This window comes from Pteropus vampyrus, unplaced genomic scaffold (assembly GCF_000151845.1).
Source record: "Pteropus vampyrus isolate Shadow unplaced genomic scaffold, Pvam_2.0 Scaffold176, whole genome shotgun sequence".
NCBI lineage: Eukaryota > Metazoa > Chordata > Mammalia > Chiroptera > Pteropodidae > Pteropus > Pteropus vampyrus.
Window position 1 is genome coordinate 1,446,226 of NW_011888957.1, and position 7,506 is coordinate 1,453,731.

Sequence of the window (7,506 nt, forward strand, 5' to 3'; positions counted from 1 at the left end):
TGGTCGGCCACCTGGCCCTTGCCACCATGGACGGCCACCGTGCTCCCGCCGTCTGAGCATGCCATAGGTGCTCCGGCAGCCCCCGGTCCTCGGACGGGACGTTCTGCCCAGGAATCCGCACAGGTGCCCCTCCCACCGGCCCAGGCTCCCGCCAATGTCACAGGCCACCCCCGCCCGCACAGTGGCACACGTGCCTGCACCCCCGCAGCCCTCGGCTGACGGCAGAGGCCGTCTGTGCTGCCGCATGAGCGAGCGTTGCCGGCCCGAGGCCCTGCCCGCGGCCAGATGGTGAGTTCCGTTCCTCAGTTTCCTCAGCTGCTAAAGGGGTGGCAATGGCGCCTCCCTGTGGGGTCGGAGAGTAAATGACACTGTCCCCTCCACAGGAACTGCTGGTCGACGGTGTGCCACCAGCCTCCAAGCCCCTGGGACAACGCTGGGTCACACCCCCTCCAGGCACAGTGCCGGCCTCGGACCTCGTGTTCCCAGTCCCTGACCCGTGTCCCCGGTCCCTGCCCTGCGTCCCCAGTCCCTGTCCCATGTCCCCCATCCCTGTCGCATGTCCCCAGTCCCTGCCCTGTGTCCCCAGTGTCTGCCTCGTGTCCCCGGTCCCTGCCCAAGGTCCCCAGTCCCTGACCTATGTCCTAAATTCCCGCCATGTCCCCAGTGCCTGTCCCTCTCTGGGCCGCGTCTCTGGGGCTCCTTCCCCTCCCCGCTGTGTCCCCACGTGTCTGCCACAGCAGTTACGTGGAGAAGGCTCCCAGGGCCCGTTGTCCGATGAAGGCTGGCCAGGCTGGGACACTCAGGCACACGCCCTCTCACCCTCGGGTGGACCCTGGTGATCTGTGTCCTTTGAGTGGCTTCTCCAGGCGCCCTTGGGCTAAGGGTCATGTGAGATGAGGAAGAGCAGGCCCTTCATTTAGGGCACACGAATAGGCATGGTGACGTGCTGAGACAGCATCGTGCTGAGGGCCAGCCATGCTCCCTGGGTCACCGAGAAGGGACATGACCGTTGCCTGGGTCCGAGGCGGGGGAAGGGCCGCAGTGATGTGCCATCCCTCCTGGGTGCGGCGGACAGAGTGGGGTCCACACCCAGTGAGACCGGAGACATCTGTCCGCCCACCCCCTGCAGGGCCCCTCGAGCCGGCGACCTCAGGGCGTCTCTGTCCCTCCCCGGACCCTCTGCCCCTCACATCTGGCCTCCGCCTGGACAAAGTCTGCCCATTCCTCCACCCCGGCCCTGTGTCCCTCCCTGCGAGGTCTCACCCGGCCCCAAATCAGCACGGTCGCCCCAGGCTGCCCCCCACCCTGGCCAGCAACTCCGGCGGGCCCGGCCGTGCACACAGGCCTGGAAACGAAAGCTCCTGCATGCCCACCGCCCGCTGGCCTGTCTCCGCTTCCGGTGAAGGAACCCCGGACCTGGGGCTTAACGGCCGTGTCGGCTACCACGGTCCCTGCTCCCCGCCCGCACAGAGCCGAAAGGAACCTCCTCACCCTGCGCTACACCAAAGCCGAGCGGCCACACAAGGGCCGCGGCCAGGCCTGCACAGGAGCCACTGTGCCTGACCCATGCTCTGGCCACACCTGTGGGGAGCCGTGCCCTGCAGGGCTCCTGCACACAGCCAGGCCTCACCACGCTCTGCAGCCAGCGCCCCGCCCCAGATGCTCTGCGGGTGACACATCTGCGAGCCGCGTGTGGACAGATGCTCGGAACAAGGCCCAGGAGGCAAGGCCCTGGCACAGGGCCACCGGGGCCCTCCCCACCCCGGACGCGTCCGCAAGAGAATCCTTATTGGGCATCATAAAAATATCATGCCTGCTTACCAGGGATTTATAACGCAATAAAATGTAAACAAACAGCTTTTTAGATCAAAGTAGCATAAATAACAGACGCGCTGGCTTCTGGAGCAGAGTTAATAAATCGGAGGTTTTTCGGTTGAAACTATTCTGGCGTTGACACTTCCCAACCTCCCGGCGGGGCTGGGGAGCGGGGCCGCAGCTGGGGGACCTTTACGCGTGGCCATCGGGGGCCCCTGGACAGACAGGCATGGAGCCACTGGGACCACCCCGCTCCTGCCCCACCACGGCCAGGCGCCAGGGGGCCCAGCCTCGTGACTGCCCCCCAGTCTACGCCAGGCTCCTGGAGGGAGCCCCCAGAGACGAGGCCACACCCTCTCGCCCACCTTCACGGCTGCCTTTGAACTGGAGGGTGGGCACCGTGTGCTCCCTAAACTTTAGCAGGAGGCGGTGGGGGCTTCGCTTCCTTCACCACCACCCGGAGTCCGACCCGCGTGGCCGTGGCTCCCCAGGGCTCAGAGCAGCCTGTTCGCGCCCTGGGGACGCCCCTCCCGCAGCTTCCGGATCCCGGCAGGTGGGCACGGAGCCAGTCCACACTCCGAGAAGCAAGTGCGTGCGCATGTGTGAGTGTGCGTGCACGTGTGTGTGTGTGCAGGTGCATGTGTCTGCATGTGTGTGTGCAAGTGTGCATAAGTGGGTGAAAGTGTGAGTGTGTATGCATGTGTGCACAAGAGTGAATGAGTGTGCGTGTGCAAGTGTGAGCGTGAATACATGTGTGAGTGCATGTGCAAGTGTGAGTGTGACTGTGTGTGAGTGTGTGTGCGAGTGTGAGTGTGTGTGAGTGTGAGTGTGCATGTGAATGTGTCTCTGTGCGTATGTCCGCATGTGCATGTGTGTGTAAGTGTGAATGTGTGCACATGTGTGCACAAGTGTGATTGTGAGTATACATTGTTAGTTTGTGGGCATGCCTGTGCAAGTGTGTGCATGTGTCCATGTGTGTGCGAGTGTGTGTGTGCGAGAGTGCATGTATGTGTGTGGATGTGTGCAGGTATACGAAAGTGTGAGTGTGCATGTGAGTATGTGCATGTGTTTCAGTGTGTATGTGTGTGTGCGTGTGTGTATGTGAGTGTGTGTGTGATCGTGTAAATGTGTATGTACAAGTGTGAGTTTGCCTATTAGTATTGTGTGAGCTTGTGTGTGAGTGTGTGTGCGTGTGCATGTGATTGTGAGCACGTGCCTGTGAGTGTGGGTGAGTGCACGTGTGCGTGGGTGAGTGAGTGCGCATGCGAGTGTGTGTGTGGGTGCATGTGCATGCGTGTGAATGTGAGTGCACGTGTGAGTGTGTGTGTGTGCATGTGCAAGTGTGTGAGTGTGAAAGCACATGCGAGTGTGTGAGTGTGGGTGAGTGCACGTGTGCGTGGGTGAGAGTGAGTGCGCTTGCGAGTGTGTGAGTGTGGGTGAGAGTGAGTGCGCGTGCGAGTGTGTGAGTGTGGGTGCGTGTACTTGCGTGTGCACATGCGTGTGCGCGTGGTTAAGGATGGTCCTGCCGACCCACTTCTTACTCCTCGGCTGCAGCTCCTCCTGGACGAACGGGCGCCAGCACCCCCACCGCGGGGGCCTGCGGCAGCCTCTCCCATTCCAGGTTCTGCCCGAGCCTCACCCGCTGCCGCGGTCTGCGTCCTGGCTGGGCCGCCTCTGGAACGAGGAAAAGGGGCCTGGACAGGAGCTCTGGGGACAGGGCGGCCAGGAAAGCACAGCGTGCTCAGCGATGCTTGGATTTTAGATAAGCAAGGAGTCCCCTTTTAGGCTAAGTATGTCCCGAATATTGCACAGGCCATTCTGTTATAGGGTGAACTGTGTCCCCAAAAAAGATATGTGAGACTCCTGGCCCCGAAGAGCTCAGATATGACTGTGTGAGGAGACAGGGTCTTCACAGCAGCAATCAAACCAAAGTGAGGCCGCGGGGTGCCCTGGTCCGGCCTGGCTGGTGTCTTCATGAGAAAGCAGTGAGGCCACAGAGTCACTGCCATAAGACACCGGGGGAGGACAACCGTCCACACGCCGCGGAGAGAGGCTGCGGGAGGAGCCAGCCGCCCACATGTGGGCCCAGCTCCCGCCTCCGGGGCGTGAGCCAGAGGGTTCTGCCCTGTGAGCTGCCCCGTCTGTAACATTCCCGGTGACGACCCAGGGCCCTATGCCCTCGGCTACGGGTCGTGTCTGTGAATGTGAATTTAACTGGCAGTCCTACTTCTGGGCCCCCACACCCCGTGGAGGTCCCCTTCGGTGCCCACTGCAGACGCTCCCCGGGCACCCGGCTCAGCCCTTGGACCGCCCCCGCCTCTTCTTGTGGCCAACCCTGCTCGGGTTTGGGGACAGGGCTCACACCTTGACCCACCGCCAGCGGCCAACCACATGAAGGGCAGATGGCCATGACACACACGCGGTCTGTCCAGGCCAGCCGGGGGCTGCCCCAAGCCACCTTGGCGGGATTGAAAGGCTGACCCCACCAGCTCTCAGTGATGTTCCAGGCCTTTCCAGGATTGGGAAGACAGATGCTGGCTGGCCGGGGGCTCAGAGCGGGGTCCTGGGTGGACGGGAGCCGGCACGGGAGGTCCTAGGAATACCTGCTTGCAGCGCGGACACCTGCTCTGAGCACTGTCCAGCCCGCGGGGAGGGCCTTCGCTGGGATTCTCCCGCTGCTGCATGAGAGGCGGCCAAGACGCCGGGCACCTTCCGTGTCCACCTCCCATCCCCGCAAGGTGATTCTGCAGCAATTAAAACGTCAGCGGTGCCATGAAGACAGCTCACGGGCCGCACTTACGCTCCCGAGGACTTTCACGCGTGCTTGTCCCGCGTGTGAATAAGCACAGTCCATCTCCCCCACCGCTCTGCAAAGCCGGCGCCAAGCAGGGAGCATCCGGCTGGGCCCCACCTCACCCTGCCCAGCAGGCCAGCAGAGGACGGGCCCCCCCTAACCCCCACACACCTCCCAGAACACAGTCCGGGCCGTGCATGCACCTGCACACACCGCTCACACATACACGCGTGTGCGTGCACACTCCAGGGCCCCGCACGCTCCGGGAAGCAGGTGGGCGATGGTCACTGCACCCGGGAGCCTGCGTCCGAGGTCCCGCGGCCGGGGGAGCGGGGCACATGGCACGGTCGGGACGAGGAGGTGCAGGCACGCCCACCCCCGCCAGGCGTCTGTGAGTGCTGCAGCCGGCCCGCTCACTCCAAATGTGCGCGTCTAAAAATATCCCGATTCTGTGTGTTTTGACTCCGCGCCCGAGAGCAGAGCGGGTTTCTGTCCAGAGCGGGACGTGGAACAGCTTGGGGCGATCGGGGCGCTTTCTTCACGGGCCGTTCTCGCCCGCCGTGGCACGATGGCCTTTTTCCTGAACTTCAAACACCGGTCTGGCCAGCGCCAGCGGAGGCTCTGGTCTGGCAAACCGTAAAAATCTGAGGCCATAAACTGCCGCTGCTTAGATGTCTCAAAGCACAGCACGGACACCGAGCCCTGCTGGAAAAGCGTCTGGGAAATGCGAGGTTTTACCCGGCGCGGCAGATCGCAGAGGGCGCAGAGCGCCGTCCGGCTCCCGGCGGGTCGCGGTGCTCACGGGGACAGCCAGCAGGGCTGTGGGTGCCCCGGGGCCCCGGGACCCTGTGTGGCGTCCTCCTGGGGGGGTCACTGCCATAAGTCAGGCAGCTGGTGATGTGGCTCTGGGGAGCAGGTCCTTTTCTCTCCTTAAAATGGGCGGATCGGGGGATCAGATCCCCGCTTCTGGATCCTCGCCTCTCGTGTGGCAGGGACGTGACAGCCCGGGGACACCCCAGAGCCACCGAGAACATCAGTGTGAATTCGTGGCCCCTGGACATGAAGTCTGAGGCTGGGGCGGGCCGTGCCGTGGGACCGGGGTCCACCCGCCCGTCTCCGCTCGGCTCGTGGGCGCGTCTCTGCTCTCGTTTGAAATCAGCTGACGAGATTTCTTCACGTGGTGACTTTCACGCTCTGGCTGGAGGCTGAGATGCAGCACGAAGGGGGGCCCGATGTCCCCCTACGGGGAGGGCCTGCCTCCCACCCTCAGAGTGGCAGGAAGGACGGGGTCACGGAGGGCTCCAGCCTCCAGCCCCACATCCCCAAGTACCTGGGACCACACACAGGGCGCCGCCTGTCCCCAGGATGTCCCACTGCTCCCTCGAGGGAGAGTGGCTCCGGGGCCACCTCGCGCTGGGGACCAGGGATCGGCCACCCGCTTCCTCAAATTTTTCCCAGCAGCGAAAATACCCCGAAGCTCTCCCTCCTCCCCAGCCCACTGTCTGAGGACCCGACTTCATGCCCAACCACAGACTATTCTGGAAGCTGCTCCACTGACATCAGGAGAGATCCGTGGGAAACAACTGTGACACTCCAGGGCACACGCTCTCGGAAGGGATCGGCGACCCCACTTCCTGCATCCAGGAGAGGGGCTGCCAGGGTCACCCAGCCCTCGCGGCACAGGCGTGGGTGGGGGCAGCAGCACAGTCACACAGTCACACGGAACCCCACCGTGGGAGAACGCTGCCCACACGTGCTGGGACCCGGGCTGGGACACGGGCTGGGACAGGGCTGGAACACGGGCTGGGACAGGGCTGGGACAGGGCTGGGACACGGGCTCCGTGAAGCCTGCCGTCCCCAGGGTGGGCGGGCAGGGCGGGGGGTCCACTGGAGGGAAGGCAGCTCCTTACGCCTCCCCCCACATCAGAAAAGCTGTGCGTACGCGGTCTAGCTCATAACAGCTTCTTACGATCTGGATATAATCCCAGACCCCCGTTTATAGCGCGTCTTAGCCATTGACCAAGTGAAGACGCACGTTAAATAATTCTATAAATTACTATTTTTAATTCTAATGTAAGGCCCTGTGCAGCCTTCCCTACCTTAGGAATATGGAGTCCTGGCTGGATGGAAGAACTTAGGGCGCACTAAACTGCCCCCAAAGCAAGAAGCCTAAGGGGCCCGGCACATCTTACCCCCTCGACCCCGCCCGCGGGACGACAGCCACCTGCGGACACCGGCCACCTTGTTTGCAGACAAGTAAACCGAGCCCCAGGGAAGCAAAGTAAGTTGCCAGGGCCGCCTCCTGCAGGAAGAGGGCCGGGCTTGCACTGCCGCCACTCAGCCTGGGGTGGGGGCGGTCCTCGGCTGGCGGCCTTGTCACCCCGATCCCCGCCTTCCCCTGAGAACCAGGCGAAGACACTGGGCCCCAGGCTCCTCGGTGGCCTCCCATCTCCAGACCCTTCACTTTGTCCCATCCACAGGGTCACGGTCACTGAGGCGAGGACCGGCCATCCCGGGGGCCACTCTCCCGCTGACCACGCTTCTCTTGGCCCAGTTTGGGGCCTTGGCCGTGGTCGGGACATCCGTGTCCCACTGCAGGCAACCAGGACGGGGCACCTGGAGCTCGGAGACCTTGGAGGGGACACGTGTCCTCCTGGTCGTGGGAGAGGAGGTTCTGGGGTGGCCTTGTAGGGACAGGGACATCGCAGCCAGGCCTCACGAGCATCGTGGCGTGAGAGACGCTGTCTCAGAGGGGGCAGACCCTGAGCTCTGAGAGGGGCCGGCCCCCAGGGAACAGGGAGAGGACGCTGGGCCCGCCCGCACCTGGCCCCAGGCCAAGGCTCTTCTCCCTCCCTCTCAGGCCCCGGTCCCCCCACCACCCTCGTCCAGCTGCTGAG